Source organism: Myripristis murdjan, chromosome 13 (genome assembly GCF_902150065.1).
Source record: "Myripristis murdjan chromosome 13, fMyrMur1.1, whole genome shotgun sequence".
Taxonomy (NCBI): domain Eukaryota; kingdom Metazoa; phylum Chordata; class Actinopteri; order Holocentriformes; family Holocentridae; genus Myripristis; species Myripristis murdjan.
Window position 1 is genome coordinate 29,605,744 of NC_043992.1, and position 22,413 is coordinate 29,628,156.

The 22,413-nt window shown below is 43.7% G+C and overlaps 1 protein-coding gene across 1 annotated transcript in view; it reads right to left on the minus strand.

Moving 5' to 3' along the window:
- The window catches only part of sipa1l3 (signal-induced proliferation-associated 1 like 3), a 79,092-nt gene extending 59,115 nt beyond the window's left edge, over positions 1–19,977 (minus strand). The window contains exon 1 of the mRNA XM_030067796.1: positions 19,850–19,977. The gene's annotated coding sequence lies outside the window, so the exon portion shown is untranslated. The remainder of the gene's footprint in view (positions 1–19,849) is intronic.
- Between the last annotated feature and the right edge of the window lie 2,436 nt (positions 19,978–22,413).

Below are 22,413 nucleotides of genomic sequence, written 5' to 3' on the forward strand. Positions count from 1 at the left end.
AGACATACAAATACACACACACACACACTGTTTTGCCATGTGCCCTTTCATAACCAGTTGTCGTAGAGCCTTGCAGGAGCAGTCATTGGACTTGCTGTGCCAACCCCATGGCAACTACAACTTTCTACCTATGAGGCTGAAATTTCCTATGGAAGTCAAGTGTTAATGAGGCTGTGTGTGAATGCACGCATGGATGGATCCTTGATTTCTGGGCCTTTTGTCACTCCCGTCTTCCCACCTGAGTATTACTGTTCATCTCTCTCTCGCTGCCTGCCAGATGGACAGAGCAGAGGGAGAAAGGGAAGGAGAGTGGGGGACAAACAGCAGAGTGTCCAGTACTCGCTAGGTGGCCTGGATCCAAGCTGTTTGCTGACGGTATGTCACAGTTAAGAGGCTGCAGCAGCTTGCGATGCTGCCTCTTAACTAAAGCGACACACAACACACAAGCTGAGTGCTGTAGATGGCAGCCACCTAATGACCCTTCTGCTAAAGCCACCCACCAACCACTAAAAACTGTGGTTTGCGCTGATGCTTTTTATAAGCACAGACCTGGAGAACAGAATTCACACACACACATTTACAGCATCAACCAAAGTGGCAGCACTAGTTCAACCCTGGATACAACCAAAAAAAAAAAAAAAAAAAAAAAAAAAAAGGAGCTCTGCCCCTCTGACATGAAGGACAGAAAATGTCTCTCCCTCTCTCCCAAAGAATTTTTTTAGTTTGTTCCTCTGCCAGTGGCCAGGCACTCACACAAGCAAATATTGGCTGTGGGCTGGCCGGGCCCTGCCTCTGTGCTCCACCACATCACCTTGGCCTCCAGCTCAAAACGCTGCAGCAAATGTCCAAAGCCACAAAACCACTCCAGTCTGTTACTCACTGTGTTAGTGAGCTGGAAAAAAAACTTGGAATCATCACATATGGTGCAGGTCACTGCAGTGATTCAAGCAGTGAGTCGTCTGAAAAACTCCCTAAGGTTGTCAGTCTATGCAAAATTCCAATCTCTTACTTTCTTACTTACTTAAAGTTAACTCAAATCTTGCTACCTTTGTTTCAGCAAGATTATCTCGACCACATTTTCACCACTGTTTTGTTTTTAAAGACATATTAATAATGAAAGAAGCAGGTATCAGTTGTTCCAGGTGTGGGTATCCCAGTAGCTCAGACAAGAACCCAGATGGTTAAAAGTCTTTCTGAATGGCCCCTCCCTCGGCCAGCCTGGCCTGCACTGGGCCATCTGCTTGGCCGGCCAGGCCATGCCAGGCCAGGCCCAGCCTCGAAGCCTTGAAGTCCGCCTGCTTCTTCTGAAATGTAGATGTTTAGTTAGTTTTGGATAGCATTTACATTCCCTCTTTCCTGCCGCCTCCCTTGAGAAAACCATTAATAATAACCTGGTATTCATGAACTGATCACTGGGAGAGAGCACTCACGGCCTAAATAAAGCCAAAGTGAGGCAATTGCACATGTGAAGTTTACATCACCCTATCTGCAACACTAAAAACTTTTACTGGTACACAAGTATAACATTTCATAGCATGTATCTTAACCCAAGTGAAAATCTTTGCCCTTAAAACACAAAGAGCAATTACTGCCTTAATGCCATTTTAAATTTAAAATGACACCAGGAAAGGATGCGGCCTTATAGCAACACAGAGCCCCACCATAGATAGTGCAGTCTTGGAGGGACAAAGGTCCTCTATGAGATGCTAACGAGTCTTCATGGCTGCCCGAGCTCATCAGAGTCTAGATGCAGCATCTATGCAGTGCTGGGCTGCATACACAGCACTGTACTCTCCCTCCAGGCTGCTCTCAGAGCAGAGTTCTGCCATGACTAAGCGGCTTGGACTTGGCCAAAACTCACATACAAAAGCAGCACAACCTCTTCCAGCTCGCGTCACTCAGTATCTCTCATTTGCGTGTGGTTTTTCTCCTTCTTCAGCATCTGATACAAGTCCCAATTTGTTCATCCCCCTTCCACACACACAAACACACACACACACACACTCTATTCAGACAGCTGCTCCCCCTTCCATTGTTGGAATCAGCCTTTGTTAATTATGAATCTCACCCTGTCGTCTTCCCCTTCTAGGCAAAGAGGGGAGTGAGGCAGAGCAAAGGCATCATGGAAGAGGGAAAAACAAGTAGATGGAATGAGTTGAATGAAGTGACGAGAGAGAGAGAGATGACGGACAAGAAGAGAAACAGAGTGGACCAAGTTTGTTTTGGAGAGAGAGAGAGAGGAATAAAAGAAGGACTGGGTAGTTACTGAGAAAGCGTCGTTGACCCCGATTCTGCTGTGACTCCACTCTGCTCGCAGGAAGGAGGGGTGGCATCCAGACATAAACCTACAGTGACAGGGCTGCTGCTCCAACAACCCCCCACCCCCTCCCACCCCCACCCCTCTACTGAACCAGCCTTCACTTGTTCCTGCTCCCTCCCTCCTCCATCTCAGCTCCTCACTTTGTAGCTGCACTTGCAAGCACACACAAGAAGAGGAAACTCCTTGAAATGTCGCCAAACTGATGTGGAAATCCGCTCGGCCATAAAAGCATTATATTGACTGAGAAACAGATCTAAATCTCGATAGTAATAATCGACCAAACTGCGAGTATTGTGTGTGTATGCGTGTGTATTGCCTTCATCACTGGCACCGTCCACAGTGCTCAGTGCAGCCCTGTGACACTCAGCCAGCCATGTGAAAATCTGCACACAAAGAATGCAAGGAACGTGGCATCATGAGCCCGTTTTATTAAGAGATAGAGTCCAGCAGCGGGGAGAGCAGGCATGCAGCGGTGGCTATGAGCTGGAAGAGGATGAACACACTGGGGCTCACACTGCTCTGCAGACACACCCCTGGGGCAGAGGCCGGCCCAGCAGGGCTCACTCTAGTGGGGGTAAATAAACACAGTCTGCCTGGCTGTGAACCGACAGAGAGGCTCACTTCAAAACACACCAGGGTGTGTTTATGACCAGGAAACCGCCTCACGGCTCGGGAACCTACACACACACACACACACACACACACACACACACACACACACACACACACACACACACACACACACACACACACACACACACACACACCATATGATGCAAAGATCATTATGCATCTATTTATGAGACAAATAGCAAACACAGCTGAAAGAAAAATGGTGAAATGTAAACATAACTCATGACACGATGTTTGAGGAAATACTTTGATACCCACATTGTGACAATATTGCAGGGACTCACGCTTGGCACTAGTGCTTCCATGAGACATTTAGACACATAAAATTTTTGATGAGCAACCATTAGTGACGTGTATCTGATGACCAAGCAGGTAAAGGCAAAAACAGAAGAGCTAGAAGAGTCAAATAAGTTCAGAAAATTTATCCCATTACTGTAATGCAGCCTTTAAAACAGGAAAAAAAAACATCCAAAACCGCAGATATCTAGTCTCATATATCTCAAAATTGATATGATATTGATATGATACTGATATATCGCCCAGTCTTACTGTGATGTGAAAAGAAAAAAAGAAATCACCATGTACAGATTCAGTTTGAAGACAGTGAGACAAGAGAGCAGCCGTAAGCAGCAAACTATCGGCTCACATGGGGAAGCGGATTAAAGATTAAAGGCACTAAGCTCACCGTTTTGGCAGGAGACCCCGAGATGGTGTGCTAAGTGGGTTAAAGCACACCCCAAGTCTCATAATCGCTCTGCCGTCCCCCACCGCCCCCCCTCCCTCTCTGTCTGCCAGCTGAGAGGAACAATTTAAAGAGTGTCCCACAGAAGACTTGAAGTTGGTAGTGTGTGTGTGTGTGTGTGTGTGTGTGTGTGTGTGTGTGTCTGTGTTTTGGGGGGAGAAGCTTTAAGCAGACAGACATTCACACAAATCACAGCAAGAATCCAACAGAGGCCATGGGCCGAGTCTTCCCTGCCAGAGGCGATATGGCTTTCTTTTACAAGGGTCTGCTGCTCTTCCTCTCTCACACCTACTGTAATGTGTGATCCCCCCCCACCCCCCCTCCCTCCCCTCCCTCTCTCTCTAGAGATGTACTTACTGTGTGTGCTGTTACAACCTTAACTGGTGTGTGTACGTTTTTATTACAGTGAGCCCTCTCTGTATGTTAAGCCAAGACAAAACACATCTGGAGCACACACAAAAACCTTTAGCCGATTCTTACACACTTACACACATAACGCCCACGCTTCTCACACAGTGTCGCTAGCCAGACGCTGTGGTAATACGAGGCTACGGTGTAACTGTAACACTGCTGTCTTCACTGTACAACAAGTCCCGGGTCCCTTAGAGACCAGGCTCTGTTTGCCTGCAGGCTGGAGGACTCTCACTAGCTAGAGCAAACAGAGTACAGTGAGTCCATTGAGACCGAGCCGAAACTCAGGGCTGCAGACGGCACGGCACACACTGAGGCTGTGAGAAAGGAGAAACAAAGAACGCAACTAGCGAGCAGCATGGGCATTAAACCTGAGCAAACAGAATCAGAGGCAAATCTCACAAGGTACGTACACACAATCACACAGTAAATGCATCACACACACACACATGCATGCACACACACACATCTCCTTGCTTGGGCAAGTGGTGAGCTCAGGTGAATGACCGCAGTCTGCTCGGAGGATAAAAAGAAGGGCTTGTCTGTGTTGAGAGAGGCTTACAGGAGCAAGGTGTGGTTCCTTTCAACTCACAGTAGCATTGTGTGTGTGTGTGTGTGTGTGTGTGTGTGTGTGTGTGTGCCCTTGACTAGCCCATATGAACGCCCTATTCTGGCAAGCTAAACGGAGACATAAGATCCAAATGGAGTTCTGTCAACACCTTGGCTTCAAAAACCTGAGGTCAACCTCAGCCCACTTTCAAACAGCCTCCTCTCTCACCACCATATGGTTCTAATACAAAAAGCAGCGGCAGTAATTTATGTATGCTTGTTGGTTTTCAGGTCGCAGCATCAATCACAAGGGAGGCGAGGGGAGTACTGAGCCCAGATAGAGAGCTCAGCCTCTCCAAACTATCTCAGGCATCTGGACTGACAGAGGAATTGCAGAAATAGAATCTCTTCAGTGATAAAAATGACAACAAGAAGGTGTGTTGTTTCTGTGTTTCTGGATCCAAGATGGTACAACAAGAGGAGCCGCACCGCTGCCGGATCACCATCTCTCAAACTCAGCTGCTGCACACACACACAAACACACACACAAACTCTCTGCTACAGGAATGGCGATGCTGTGAAGGACTGTGCGGCTGTCACTTTGCTCACTCATCAGAGCGCAATCCAAAGTCATCACCGTCCCAGCCGAAACCAGTGCGGAGCGCTGTCACAACAAGCTAAATCCATCCAGAACTTCCCTCTCTCTCACTCTCTCGCAGACTTTGGTTTGAAGCATGGCGTGAGTCCAGGGCGTGGTTCCACACAGTCATGCATACACACATGCACACACACACACTAAACTGCATGTGCACGCACAAAACACACACAGCCTGGCCTACTTGTTTTCCAAGCGCAGACAGCAACAGCGTGGAGTGAAAATATCTGAGTAATGGCAGAGAAAAAGAGTGTGGAGAGAACGGGCGAGAGAAAAAGAAGGGAAAAAGAGAAGGGGGGATGCACGAGACAGAGTGAAACAAGAAAAAAAAAAAAAAAAAAAGATGGGACCTTGAGGCTCCCCGTGGGGCTGCCAGCATTCCTGTCAAATTCAGACATGGGAACAACTGGAAAAACACAACCCAGTGTACATGAGCATGTGTAAGAGCACATCAAGGAGGGAGGAAAAAATGGGAATTTGCAGCGTATGTGCAGCAGAAATGTAAATGGATGCATCCATATGTGTATGTGTGTGTGTGTGCTGAGGTGTTTGGGCCGAGAGTGGCGAGTGAACGAGTTCATGCTCTAGAGGGGGAAAAGAGCGGAGCGGCTGCCTAAGTGCGAGGGGGAGTGAGGAGGAGGAGGAGGGAGCTTGTCAAGTGTTTGCGCGCCTCGGGCAACAAAGTGGGTCAAGCGAGTTTTATATAGGGGTGGGGTGATAGCAGTGACCTTCAATGCACACACACACACACACACAACAGAGTCACCTGGTAAGTGCAGCAGAAAGACAAAACGTCCACTGTCTTCATCTCTTTCTAAGCCTAACTGCACTCACCACAATAGGAGGAGGGCCGCTGACTTGCTCTGCAAAAAGCGAGCACATAAACCCTCGGCCTCTCCAGAGACAACTACAACAACAGAGTGCACATTTCCTCTGTAGATTCACACACTACACAAACACACAGACACACACACACACTCTCTCACTCCTCTCCAGGGGGATTCTGTCACTTTCACACACTTTTTATCGTTACTCACTTCCACTGTTTTTTTCCTCCAAGGTGTTTCTTGTTTCTCAGCTAAATTCTTTTTTTTTGTTGTTGTATTATTTCCCAGGTGAAGCCCTGTCTGAGATGGATATCAACTCACAGCTGGCTCAGAGAGGTCATGGGGAAAAAGAAGACAAGAGGAGGGTGGACAAGAAAGAAAGAAGTGTGAAAAGAGGGAGGTGAAAGAGGAGGGGAAAGCACATGGGCCTCTTCTCGCAACAGGACCTCCCTCTCTTGTAACCTTCTTTCATTTATCTCTCTTTCTCCGCCATCTCTTCCTCCCCTGTCAAACCATTTCTCTCCATTTGGGTTATCAGCTCATTCGTCTCCTCCTCTCCCACGATGATAACAGGCTCTACTGTTGTGCAGAGAAAACACCCTAAATCCTGTCACTTCCTTCTCCCCTGAATGCTAGCCTGCTCCTTGGGGACAGTAACAGAGCTGTCACTGCTGCACAGACATGAAAAACAAACACACACACACACACACACACACACACACACCGGGGAAGAAAAGGGCATTATTCATTGTTAGTAGCTGCTCCCAAAAATAGGCCAACATGTGTACACATGGAATGCAACAGATGATTATTCTGATAATCAGTTATTCTGACAATTAAGCAGATGAAGAGCCAACATTATCCATTAGCCACTGTGTTGTCTTCATCATGACATGGGATAGGACATGAAACTAGCTTTGTTGTCTCTACCACTGTCCTTTAGCATACATTTAGCATACATTCATTTACAATAGCACTGTTCCACTAATGGTAGAGAGTTCTGCAGTGCAACTACAGTCTTATGCATAAACATTAAGCCCGTTTTCTTCTTCTTGACATGTCACAACAAAAATATTGCATCTTAAATAGGGATGCAGCGATCCAAGATCCAGCGTCAGAATCAGGTTTGATCGTAGCAAATTTTGATAGAGTGGAAGCAGCTAAAGTTTGTCTGATCGACCCCTGACCCCATCCATTTATCTATGTAGTTTTCCTGTTCTGATTCATTTATGTAAATTGACAGGAAAAGTATTTGCCACAAATGAGCCTCATCCACCACTTGAGCAGAGCACTGTGTGGTTTGAAAGCGGCTGGCTGTCAGTCATGCCTGCAGCCTAGAATTACTTTACACTGAAGACTCAGAACAAGTCAAACAGCTAATTGTACTGCAAGTACAATTCAATGCAAGTGTTTATGGGTGGTAGCAGCAGACCTAATTGTAATACTATTAATTTAATCAGGCACACCAAGCAAGCAACAAAAGCTCTCTGAGTAGTTCACAAGATATCTGTGCCCAAGCTGCAAACATTGGAGCATGCACTGAAAAAAGATACATTTCCCTACAATGGTGAAAAAGATTTTTTTATATACAGAGATGTACTGCATTTATTACACTGGACAACCAGTCTTTCGGGTGAAGAAATGTGGGCTTGTGACATTTTAATGGAGTATTACGAGCCACAGTTTGCCCTGTTGACATCATCTTTGAGATGCTGCCCTCCCATAAATGTACGATCAGGTATGTAAACACATCTTAGAGCGCTTCAAAGTAGGGATGCACCAACTGTGAAATTCTGGGCCGACAGCGATATTTGAAATAACAATTTGGTCATTAGCAGATACTGATATATATTTTTAAGGTGAACTGCTTTAAAGTCCTTTAGGTGTTCACTATACTATCTTTGAATAGCACAAATTCAGTCATACAAATGTATGAAAACCTTCTTTTACATGACAAAGATTCTTTTTGTGAAAAATAACCTGTCATAGATCTACTTACTCCCACAAATTTCTCCTTCAGACAAAAGAAGCCTATTTAATTCTAGTTTCTCACCAAAAACAAAATTTTGCAAGACTTCATCTGAGCACACTAATAACATAATTATCGTCACCCGATACTCATTTTTACTGAACAGAGCCTGCACGTCATAAAACTCCATAATGAAACATCTGATGACAACAAGGAACCCTGTTCAAACTTGGACTCAGATACTGATCCTCATCCCTCTTCAGTCCTGAGTTGTCGGCCGATTTGAATCTGAAGATGCCATTCACTGGTGCTGATGGTTGGTTTGTGTGTCCTCTGTGACAGTGCCTTTGTTTACTCTCTCTAAATAGCATGTTTTTCTCGCCTGATGGGGGGGTCTGGTCGGCATCGCGGGGTCTGCTCAGCATTTTTGGAGTCATTATATTTTTCATGGTTCTCACACCTGAGTCAATGTGTGACAGCCAGTGATTACTAACAATAATAGCAACAGATGAGACGCTCAGTTGTACTCAGCCCCGAAGTGGAACACACAGGTTGTCGTCAGAATACATGCAGTCAATCCAATTAGTCATTTTCTAAGTGAAGAAGAAGAAGAGGAAGAGGAAGAAGAGGAAGAAGAAGAAGAGGAAGAGGAAGAAGAAGAAGAGGAAGAAGAGGAAAAAGTTGTTGACAGGACACCATTAGTCTCAAACCCTGGACATAAATAGCAGCTGACTGATAGATCAATGCCAGTAATCAAGGCCAATATTGGCATCCCTGCAAGGAAGATATGACTTATACAATTTTTTCTCTACATTCACTCAGTTGTGGTGCATCACCATGGTAAGAACATTACTTCCACAACTAATTTAAAAAGGAAATTAATAAAAGTCTACCCTAGTTTGCCTCGACAAGCATCTAGCATAGCCCCAGTATTTAGAAGCAGTTGTTTAAACAGAATCAAGCATCCACATTATTAAAAGAAAAAGGCTTAGTCAACCTGCACGCTAACAAACACTAAGACTGACAGTGATGGACAACAATCACCAAAAATCACCTAAGGGATGTTTCCTGCATGTCACTGCAGGGTTTGGCTGCACTCTGGATTGATTTGAGCTTTGCTTTACTAAATGCAGAACAGAGGTAAACAGTTTTCAGTTCACTGCAAAAATATCTAACTGGTACTCAAAAAGAAAGTAAAAAAAAAAAAAAAGACTACTCTGTCATTTTAAATGCTGTGACGTTTCATTTTCAGATATTGGTACATGGAGCTGCAATAAGCCAGGCAGAAATAGCCAGACTAACACCAGAAGTAGGTCAACTTAAAGCCGTGAAATCTGTTGCATTTTGGCACTGGAGCTGCAACTCTATAGATTTGAAAATGATAACATGTCACTATGTTTCTATTGCATTCCTTGAGGTATTTCCATACTTTACAAGACTTTAGTCTTTGTTTTAAAGGCTCCCTGTGCGCATTGCTCATTTTCAAAATACAAATGAGAACAACAGAGGAAATGGACTTGAGTACCTGATGACAAATTGATAACAGGAAACATTATTAACGATTTGTTGCTGGAGATAATGTCCAGTAAGTGCTGCAGGCTAAGTGAATGCATGCACACATACATGCCACATACAAAGATTACACATGCAGTAAGACTTATATCAGCCCTATAACAAAACAAGTTACATATGTTTCTCATAAATCCCCTTATGTCTCGCTTACAGAACAGACCAAGTCTACTATCCACACAGCCATGCCTATGCAACAACACATTAGCATATCATACCCTGTCTCTGTGTCGAGTGGACCCGTTGAACTTTTTGAAATAGTCCACTAAATAGCCTCCATCCCAGTATCAAATCTGATTTGGAAATGAGGAGGGAAAAAAGGCACATTTTGATACAGTACCATAAAAATGTGCCAAGAGGCATTCATGGAATGACCACATGCTATACTCAATTAGCATTAAAACAATGAGTCCACAGTCAGTTAGTCATAGCCTGAGATCTGAGCTAGGAAGAGGCACAGAGAGGGAGGGACTGCATATATGCATGCCTCTCTGCACACATTCCTTGGTTTGAGAGAACAGAAAGAGACTTTGACTTTTGATGTAGTCTAATAAAACATTTCACATCGGGACAGACAAAAAAATAACTAAAAGCATCTTGTGATCTCACCGATGCACATACCCACCCACACACAGGCAAGCATGGGAGAAAGAGGCTCTCTGTATGCGAGTCTGTGTTTATAAGGATGTGCAGGTCACTAACGGCAAAACATCCTGAATGACAGAGGAAGAGGAAACATGCAAATCTCTCTACCTATTTCCTAGCTGTGTTTTGTGTTACACCCTTTTCTCTTGCCAGTGTTTCCGCCATATAGCTGGGGACGACGTGGCGCAGAGGAGCCGTCTTCCTCCAGAGACGTCAGCTAATCCTAAACTATCCCAACAATGAATGGACAAGGAAGTGAAAAGTCCAGGATATCAGCACATTAGAGATAAACAGGATTTAACTAAATTTGGAATTTGAAATTGGGTTAAGTTTTTTTTCTGAGCTTAACAGGAATGCTTTACTCATGTCCCATAAACTGCTCACTTCTCTTATCTTGGTCACTGAATATAAAGCCTGCATTGTGAAGCCTGTTGCTACTCATTCATCTCCCTGATGCCCATCGTCTGATTCATGGCACCACTCATGCGCACCACTACGCACTCGCATCCTCCACAGAGCATGCTCACTTCCTGTCCAGCAGCTTGACCTCCAAACAGGCAGCAGAGAGGGCCGGAGTGAGCAAGAGGCGAGCTATCACCTCCAAATAAAACACAGATGGAATTTCACATGAGGTGTCTGGGGGCTGCAGTGATGCTTTTATTGCTCTAAACAGAAAGTCTCATTGTTCAACTTAGTGGGCCAGATGATTACATCTGTTTAAAACCAGTGATTCACACCACCGTCAGAGATGAAGTGCCTTTACACTTCTTCATTCGCATGAAATGTCTCGAGTGCTTATCTCAGATTTCTGATCAGAAGCCCCATCATCATATTCTTGTTTGAAATTATATACATTTTTGACAATCAAAGCTCATGCTGGATGACCAGTATTACTTTAAGGCTACAGTGACATTTGCCATTTTGATGTGATTTTTGAATAATAACTCTAAAGTTTAGATCTTATGAGATCACATCACAGTGTGCCTACGCTGCCTAAAAATGGCTGTTAAGTGTCTCCGCTGCCTACATTTATTTATATCTGTGTCTGCATTACTTTTTCCCCAGTTGCCCTCTCTTCTTTCCATTTGTTTTATGTGCACTGTGACTGATTTCTGCCTAGTCTATCAAGGAGCCAGCCTGACCTCATTCAGATCTGGTTTTGAGCATTTGATGGAAATGAGTGAAACAATTTTTTTTTCTGTGTCCAGATGTGTCACTTAGTGGGCTCTTTTGAGATTAGATGATTAAAGTTGCATTAATATAAATATAACTGCAGTCTTGCAGCCTTACAGCCTTTGCTGCGCCGTCAGCCTCAAAATTCACTTAGGGCTTCACACAGGGCTAGGCAATATATCAATATTAACTTGATATGGTGATATGAGACCAGATATCATCTGGGAATTTGGATAACATAATATCATGATCTGACATAAGTGTCATCTTGTCCTGATTTTAAAGGCTACAAACCAGTAAAGAGATTCACTTTTCTGAACTTGTTAGACTGCTGCAGCTGTTCTGTTTTTTGCCTCTACCGGCTTGGTCATGATATCCACATTACTAATGAGTGTCACAATGTCAATATCAAGGTATTTGGTCAAACATATCATGGTATTTCATTTTGTCCATCTCACCCAGCCCTAAGCCCATGTGTACAGGGCGCAGGAAGTTAATTTACTCCTCACTCCATAAAACAGACGGAGAAAGAATCAGCTGCTTCCTCATCCTTTCATCCAGGATTTCCTCTTTTTCCAACACATTTCTCCCCTGGTGGTGTATGACAGAGCTCTTTGTGCATGAACACACGCACACACACATACTCACCCCCACACACACACCACCTGTCAGCCATGGCCCTATGTGTGCAGCCCCAGTTAGGAACAAACATTAAGCAGGTGTAACAACATGGGAGCTAGGCGCTTCATGCTCTTACACTCAGAGCAGCAGTCGAGCCAAAATCCATAAGCAAAGAAAGCGCAAGAGGAATAAAAAGAAAAGAAGACATCACAAGGCAAGGTGGCGCCTGCCTCTCTCAGCTGCATGACAATTCATATTAATGGCTGCATGTCTGAATGCCTTGGAAGTCTCTAGAACAAAGCCTGCTCCCTAGAGATCAGTATGCATGATTTGTGCTCCTGTCATCAACGGCCTCTCGCAGCACTGAAACACCATTTAACATCAGCAGTCCCACTTGAAAGGAGCCTATGGGCTAGACACGCGCATTACAAAAGCAGGGGAAGTAACAGATAAGAGCTCATAATGTTATGGATATCAACACAGTGAGAGGCTGCAGGGGAGTTTAAACTTGTCCAGTGCTGTTCAAGGACCAAACGGGCTTGTAGCCAATTATTGCAGAGAGTCCAACGCCTCCATGTGAAGGCCTTGGATTCAGCGTGAGAACTGAGAGATAACCCAAACACACATATTTGGTTTCCCTGTGGTCCTGTCTGTGAAAGTGCTCCCTTAGCTCTCCCCTGTTTCGGCATACACAGGTTTTATCTTGCTTAGTTTAGGGCTGCACGACACAAAGTTTCATGATGTGCAATAGTCACATTGCTGGACGCGTGGTATCAAGTAAGGCAAACTATCTCCAACCAGTCATGGGACAATTTTATTTGCTGCTTGATACAAAAGGAAAACGTGCAAGGTTCTCATTTTATATGACTAATGTACAAGTAAAATCTATCTGATAAAACATTATTTACTCTGATTTAAGGGTTTTTGGATACAAAGACTTTATTGCTAGTGAGACACAGGCTCAGCATGCACAGCCATCAATTCATTATGTGCTCTGGTAAAGCGCTAAACTTTCTAAGCGCTAAACTTTCTAAGTTTAACAACCAAAACAGGACCCACTACTCATTGATTACAACCTTAAAATGACCTCTGCCTGTTTTGGATGTTTGATAAACTTATCATCAATAATTGTGACTGGTGGTTCACTATGCATGTAGAGCCTGCGGTTCACCTGCACCTAAACATGCACGAGATACGGCTACTGTCACAGCTAATGTCACCTGGATATGAGAAAACGGCATTCACTGATGCATGACGGCTTTTGAGTGTGTATATTCTGATTATCAGCAGCACCTCGTCCTGGCTGCTTTAAAGTTAAAGGCTCTGTTCCCACCTGGGATTAAAATGCGTCTTTGGTGATCCGAACATAAGTGGACAGCTCTCAGTCCGTCCATTCACACCTAGCGTTAAAATGCTTTAAATGCTTTAAATGCTCTACATGCGTCCTGCCTACCCACTTGTGATCGGATCTCACTTTCCCACTCTATATGTAAATAAACATGTATCATCTCAGAGAGAGAGCGAGAGAGTGATTGTCAGATGCACAATAAAACAGGAAGTTACACCGTACAATTTAATTCTTAAATTCTTCTTAAATAAAATGGCATTTAACATGCTGCAGGCATTTAACAAAAAGAGACATCCTTGCTCACTCCATCCTCTTTTTAATGCAATGTCAATTACTGAAGATGCATTTCACATATGTTACAGGCTCAATCACGCTCAGGCTCAAATTATTTAATTATTCTGGCAGGCTTGAGAGGTTCGGGTTCTCTGCTTCAGTACATTAAACAACCTGTAACAACCTGTGGTATTCCTGTAGTAATTGAAATGTGCAGATTCACACGGCCACCTGTAATATTTCTGTAGTATTCCAATAGTACCTCGATCACGTCTAGGGTTAGCAAGAATGTGCTTAATTGCGCCGTGTTACGCGATTTAAGAAAGGCAGCCACCTCCGAATTTGATGTGGAGGAAAAAACTCTGCATATTGTCAATAAATATTTTAGAGACCCCCCAAAATTTCTTGCATCGTGTTTTTAGGGGAGCTCACATCATATTAAGGGGGGCTGAGCTTTCCCTGGCTCCCTTGTAGTTCCCAATCTGCTGGTAGTTTTTATTCATTAAGTAGCTGCTTTATCGCCGACCTGCACTACAGTTTGCATTTGGCCACTCAGCTGACAGTTCAGCTGCTGGGCAGAGTCAAGCAGGAGATTTTTTTCTATTGGAAAAGTGGACCAGAGCTTAAGACAGAGCACGTCAGGTGAGTAGGCGGCACAACGACATCAGTTCTAAGTGACGGAAGAGCCTGAGAGTGGCTGCTGTTACCATGGATATGTTAATTAATATCACGCCGCTCTGTTGCTGAATTTGTCTAATGCGTCGGAGATGTTCTGCACTGCAATTTGACAGTGTGATTGTTTGGACAGCTAGATGATGAACCCATTTCTCATGCCTCTGTATTGATAAACCGTGTCTCCAGCGTGCAGAAACTGGCACTTATGTTGTTACCATAGATAGCAACTTATTCAGATACGTTGGTGATGTCTGGAAAACACAAATCCGGTCTGATCACTTGCAAATAACAGTGTGGACAGTCTGCCTTAAAGATCTGATTTGAGAAACAAATCAGATTTGCCTACAGTCTGAACAAAGCCTTAGAGCTGTCAGCTTGTGCTCAGATTTCTCAGGACGGATGTTAATACCAGGTGGAAACAGGGTCAAAACGTCACTGTCATAGGACTGGTCCATGCCCTGATGTAGGAAACGTTTAACATCTCTGCAAAACTTGTAATATCCAGACCTATCTATCTTAAATTTTGACAGCATAGGCTATAGATAAATCTGTCTTGCTTGAGTTGGAGAGTTTTACCATCCTCAGCCGTGCTAGGAGGCCTCTTCAACCACGCAGATTAAGCTTACATTTGAGTGTCGTTAGAAATGGTAGATTACATAAATATTACAACTGCGGCATCTAAGGCCATTTGTAAAACTTATTATGAAGCATGCTGTTTTTCCCCAAAACCTCACAACCTGTTCTCTCTCTACTTGTCCATGCCAGTGCCACGGTCACACACATGAAACCAGAAGTGGATGAGTGAAAGCTGATTTCTGCAGGGACGGCAGAGGGCTGAAATTATGACTGTAAATTGTATGTCTACATGAATAATAGACTGCATGTATCTGGTGAAACTTATATATCACAGAAAAAAAGATATTGCAATGTCAATTCTTTTCCAGCATTGTGCAGCCATACTATTAAAGGCATCAACAGTGACCACTCAACACAGCTCAAATCTAAGCACAGGCTCTTTCTTAGATGGATGTCCATTTGTAAATTTGTAGAGTGCCCTCCACTTTAAATCACTAAATGGACAGCCATATACAGGCCTGTGTAAATCACTCTCTATGCACAGTCCTTTTTCAAGCTGTCCCAGCGCTTTGTAGTCCATGTATACGTCTCCTATAACCCTGTCAAGCACTTTGTGCAGAGTCCAATAGCCCTGTTAAAGTGTTTTGTGGGTGGATGGGAGCGTTGGGGCATGTCTCATTCCCTCTCCCTCTCCTCTGCTACCAGCACTGACCAGGGGGAGGATGCAGACCAACCTGTGGCAAGAAAGGCCTCCTCAACATCTGTGTTTATCCTCTAGCTAAAACCAACAGGCTATATTTACCCCAGTCAAACAGACCAGCAGAGGGGTGTCCAGAGAGGAATGGATGTAGCCTAGGATCTGGCCTCTTTTGAGCCTGGGAGACCCACTGTGTCTCATTTCCATACCAAGAGGACCCCCATTCTCTCTCGTCCTCTGCGAGTGAGATGGAAAAGGGCACATTATCAACATGAACTGACAGTTCATGTTGACCATGGGGAGGATACAGAGCGACCTGTGGCAAGAAGGGCCCAACACATGCATTTTGGGCTTTTACTTGCAGGTTGGTGGTTCTGTGATTCATCCTCTGCACTGAGAGGGAGACACAGATTGGTAAACAACACCTTGAGGGAAGCTGACCTCTGAGGGAGTGAGAGCGAAAGGAGAAGGCAGGCTGATGGATAGACAGATAGACGGACTACCTACCTAGCAAATGTTTTATTGCAGCGCAGATGGTCATAAAGTACAGGCTCATTTCAGGAAACGTGGGGTGCTCCTCTTTCTGTAAATATCCAACCCCTTGACACTGTCATGCAAGCTGACTCATGGACAAGACCCTGGAGAGGGCTGAATACATCAAAGAGAGTGGGGGAAGGAAGGCACTGCAATGCTGTAGGTGGTCTAATGTTTTGTCATCTAATAGCAGACATAAAACCGCACACTGACTAACATGACGGTGTGTTACGAACATAGAAGGGTACATCCCAGGACTTAAGTTGGCAAGCCATCCGATGAACTATCCTAGCTGACCGTAAGCTGACAATGGCTGAGCTACATGAGCTCAAATTCTAAACAATACTCCAAGCACACACACACACACACACACACACACACACACACACACACACACACACACACACACACACACACACACACACACACACACACACACACACACCCCTTCACCATATAGCCTGACATGGGCCAGATGGTATCCTTAGCCTGAGGTATCTTCCTCCCTCTCCATGACCTGTCAGGATACACTAATGAGCATGATGGATCCTTTTTGGAACGTGTGTGTGTGTGTGTGTGTGTGTGTGTGTGCGCTCTCACACACCAGTCAAGCCAACTGTTAATTTCTACTAACCTGCATTTTTTTTACAACCTCTATTTAACCATTGAAAAGGATTAAACAGAAACCTGGCAAGAAATAGCTAGGCTTTTATATCTAGTATTACAAACAGAAGGAGGGCTGCCAAGGTGTCGTGGTTCAAACCGGGGCTGGGAAACGCCATCTCTGCTTCGTTAAAAGCATTGTGAGGGACCCTCTTTGAACCTGGGTAGTTTGCAAAAATTTAAAGCCGAGATTCTGTTGTTCATCTGTTGTTCACCTAACAGATGACTGATGATAGCACACCTGTGAACACATTCCTCAGGGTCCTTGTCAAGACAAAAGAAACAGGGAAATCAACTTCTGATGAGTCACCGCTGCCAAGATAGGGCATGGTGATTTATTTTAATGTTTACTGGGGAAATTACTCAGGTGGCCCAGATTCAGCTCCCTTTGAAGAGGGAAGATGCTTTGTTCCCGCAGTTGTTTGTAATAATATACTGAGTAAGCGGCAGAAAATAAGACATATTCCTCGAGATCAATCACAGGTTGTAAACCGTGCTTAGCTTGACCTGAGTGGAGTTTACTACTAGCCCACTACTGCAAGTGTTTTACAATGATGATGTCCCCAAGTTAAGAGCATGAGCAAGGATTAGCATGGATAAAGAGAGTCTTACTGTTAAACCAAAACAACAACACCACACCACCACAAACATACTTCTTCAGATATTATGAAACAAGCAGGCCATTAATCTGCAAACCTGCTTTTAAAGTCACTAATACTAACCAAGCATACTACAAGTCAGAAGAATATTAAAAACCTATATTCAATGCCAATGACAATGTTGAGATTTAAATTTCAAGGTCTTGTGTAGCTCCACTTGTTGAGGGCCCAGTGCCAACTACAGCATCTTTAATGGTGACAACAGGAGAAGTACAAGGCAGACAACATCAGACACCACTGGATAAGACAGGGACAAACAACTAGCACAAGTGCAATTTTAGTGTTTTTCTATTGTCATTACTGCCCACAAAAAGTCAAATGCAGCTATGTACTTTCAAGTTAGACACAACTACTGTCTGTGAAGTCCAAGGCTCCCATTGTTTTAACAGACACACTGCTGCCTCGACTAAAGCCATGCATCATCCTGAACAGCAAGTGTAGTGGTTTTTCCTGCAGTCAGCTGTGATCAATTTATGGAATTTCTGCTTTCTTAGTCAGCACAGAGTACAGAGATTCAAGAGAAGACAGGAAAGATGGGAATAAAGAAATCAAGTAAGCAGGATGGTGTAGTTGGCTGTGACAATCCCTAACCATAACCATAACAGGTTTGATCCCCACAACAGTCATCTGTCAAGTCAAAGTGTTGTTGAGCAAGGCTCCAGACTTCTGCGTGCTCAATAATTATTAAGCTGTTCTCAGCTTAAATGAAAGATGTATTCAAACCTGCAGGTGCAGAGTACACAACATAGCCAACTGGGCCATTACAACACCCCCACATGTTATTATTACTGAAGGAGACATTCATTTTAAATTATACATGCCACAAAAAGTGAGTTAGCCAGCTCTGCTTTTAATGTAAGGTCGTTGCATACATCTATCTGCATCACCCATTAAACTAATGGAAATTCCTTAATGGACATTATCAACAAAGTTATAAAAGAACAGTGTATATCGCATTCCGTCAGCCTACTCTTGTGGTCTTTGATCAAAAGGTTAAAAGTAAGAAGTCACAATTTGGAGCACCTGGCAGTGATTATTCAACATTAACCTCAGCTCAGAACTTGTACTGGCTGTGTTCACATCTGATTTCCTTCCCAGTTAAAGAGGGAATAGAGCATTTTCATCTATTTACAGCAACTGGATTGTTAATGTGATACTAAGGAGCTGTGCTGTAGTTAGCAGTCATGTTGCCACCGTTGGCAGATGGACAGAAATGACCATTTTACATTACAAAAAAGGCAGTAGGGTAATCAAGTTAGGGTCAATCCATCATCATACTCCGAATTTGTACATCACAGTTATTCTGTCATAAATAAATAAATAAATAAATAACGTGCAGCATATGTGGAGTGCTGCCATGCTCTACTGCTTCTGCACGACAGATCTATCATCCTGATATTTGACGTGTCATTTCCTGAGGCTTGGGGAACACAGCTACACGGGGAATCTTTATGAAAAGGAGACGACGCGCAGATGCATCACCTCCCCATTCACTACACACTCATTCGATGCACTCGCAAATCCTGCGCATTGTGCACATGTCTTCTGACAGCTGAGCAGAGAGACAATGCATGCCGAGGCAGGTAAGAGCACGTCCAATCCACATTTAATCGCCAATTAAAACATGTTCCACTACCTATCCCTGGCAGCCAGTACCAGATTACTGCTGGCTACTTGCAAGTCTGTAGGAAGCAATCTATGCATGCGTTACTGCACGACCAAAACATTTCCCGTGCAGCACAATGAAACAAATCTCTTGCCATGGCAACTTCCGATTGCAGCACAACTATTCGAAATTCAAAGCTCGTCCAGACTAACTAACTAGCTGGCTAGGCTACGCTCCAACTAACGAGACAATGCCCCCATTGTCTGGAACTTGTAGTTTTACTATTTTCCCTTGGCCCTCGCAACTGTGATTAACTCAGGTACGAAAAACTACAAATCGGAAGTCTGCAGAGCGCTGAACGCATGCGCAACGGTGCCCCAATGACCAGGAAGGCTGTGGAATATTTTGTAATTATTACATTTTAGCGGGTAGCGGCACATTTCTCGACATATGTGTATCTTTGCGACTGAGCCGGAGTGGAGGTGAACCAAAGAGCCGCTCGGAGCCACGGCAGGGGGGAGCCATGCGGGAAGCAGCGCCGTAGTATGCAGGCTGCTGGCTGCAGTGACTGAAGTTGGTCGGCTCGCCTGCTCTCGGTGTTTGCCTTTGCTCGCTAGTTGACTCGCCACTTTTCAGCGCTGTTGAATAGCCCCAACAGTTCTGCGAAATGTGTTCAGACAGAAATACAAGACAGCGTACCTTACCTAAAGAAGCTCTGCCGTGTTTTCGTCCGGCTCGTATCCCGTTACGATAATTCACAAGACATTGTGGAAACATTCATTGCCCCGACGGTCGACTCGCCTGTTCACCGACCGCGACGCTGCCAAGAATGCTCAACCGAAACCACGGTGTAGCTGCGCCCGCACGCGCACTGCGCATGCGCCGCTGCCCGGTGCGCCATACTGATAGTAACCCATAGGGGGCAGTATACTACACCTGGGAGTCTACACCATGGACGTTTGTTAGATAAAGGCGATGATGTGTGTTTTTTGTTGCTGTTGTTTTTTGCTGGGAAATAATATTAACAGCTCAGGAAGCTAAATCTGAGAGCAAAGTTAATAACAAAATACAAGTGAGAGCCCTCTCTGTGTTTGCATCATGCTGCATGAACAGTTTAATAATGCAGCACTCACTAATTAGTGAACAGCACAACCTTCTGGTTGCCACACATAATCCAATCTTTTACTTTAACACCTGTCACTTCTGTTTTCCTATATCATCACCATCAAAAATGTTTAACCCTCCTGTTACCTTCAAATTTACCAACTTTTTTTTTTTTTAATCAGTTGGGGTCAATTTGACAGCAGTAATTTAAACCTTTGGAAAATTATTCTAATATATAATAATAATTGTTACCCAAGTTTATGTGTCAGGTACATTATGTGTTTTGTTGATTACCTAAGATGCCATGTCATATTAACTATCAGTGGTTCTCACAGTACTACAGCTGTGTTTATGTTTGATTAGCGCCCTAAAGCAGAGGGATGTTTTTTGACGATTATAAATGGCATGTTACAGCTCCCCAGTGTCTTCCAAAACAACTAAAGCAAATCTGAGTAAAATGTTTCTATTTCTTACATGCTTTATACAGCTGTAACAGCCTGGTATCACATAGACCCCAGAGAGACGCTGATGGCTATCAAATGTCTGCAGGACATTGGCATCATATCATCATGTTAATTTAATGTTCCCCCATTAAATTAGGAAAAGTAATTAAATATGGAGTGGAAAAAAATGGTCTTAGAACAAAATTATGAAAATCAATACAATGAAATTGCTTTTGAAGTGGGTAAAAGGAGTGATTAAAATGCTACTATTGTCTCCACCGATGAGTAAAAAGCCTTTCCTTTAAAATTTACAGACTTCCAGCTAATAAAAGTGTTAATCAACAATTACGCATTGATGAAGTAGCACTTACACCATGTAGGCCTGCATTACATCACATTTATGCTGCTCCATTCTCTCACTTTTGTGTAACTCAACCTCGATTCTGCCTTTGTAATGCTGCCAAAGGAGTGGATATGAAGCGTCATCCTGTTACCCAGACATCCGAGGGGGTTAAAGAGAGGCCTTCGGACCGGGAGCAGTGAGCCTGAGTGTGAGGACTTATATTTCTGCAGAAGGCCCCATGTCGCTGACCCTCACCTCAGAATGAGAAAATGATGTGGGCCACATTTGTAATGCTGCAATTTAACCAATCATTTCAATTTAACATTTCATTTACTGTCTCATATGTGTGTTTTTATTATTTGTTTGTACCTCTATTTTTGTATATGTGTAAAGCACTTCGAGCTAATCGTTCAATATAAATTAAAGTGACTTGGCTTTACTTGGCTCATAGCATACATAGAATAAATAAAAGCTGATTAATTTCCCTAATCTTTGTGCCTTTATATATAGATTCCGTAGGCTATGAAAGCACGATGATTCTTCCTATACAATACACTGTAAATTTACATGGTTTGACCTCAAAAGATGTGGTTTTATTGTTGTTAATAGCAACTACTGTGTCTGGTTGTTTTAATTCTGGATTACTTTATATAAAATATGAAAACTGACTGGCTGACAGGCATGATTGGTCATATGTAGGTGTGGACTGCTGGTATTTTATGACCCATCCGGATGAGGGGAACTGGTAAGCAAGCACCTGTTTAAAGTGCATTCACAAATCCTGTGGCATGATGAAATGGTTCCCTCATTAGTCACCAGGGGGCGCTATAGCTTAACTTTTCCTTACAGTGGCTATTAGATTGTCTTTGAATACCTTTTTGATTAGATTCCTGTCATTTGCAATGGGTTTCAGCGAAAATGTGAGTTAATTTGTGCAGAGATGTAACAATAAATATCTGTCTCACTGGCTAAATAAAGTATACGCACAATGTGATCCAACAGTCCCTTGTGTGAAACGGCTCCCTGTGCACAAACCTTAATCTGTCTCATTTGTAAGATCTTTTCTCTGAGCTGATACCTACCCAGGGGTCAGGGACATTTTTACAGGAGTTCACCTGTACTCTAACATGCCCAAGGTGTCAAAAAATAAACATTGAGGAGTATTCTTACACACAGCCATTGAGTCTTGTCCTGGGAGTCAGTTCTTGTCAATAAACTTACACTCTGAGAAGAAATTCCTGTTTTCATTACTAATCTCAATTCATGTGTATATTTTGATGTTTAAAGACACTGTATTTCCAATAAATTAACTGGTTTCAAGCCCCAGTGTACCAGCATCCATCTGGCCTGCCCCAGTGCCACTGAGCAAGACAATGAA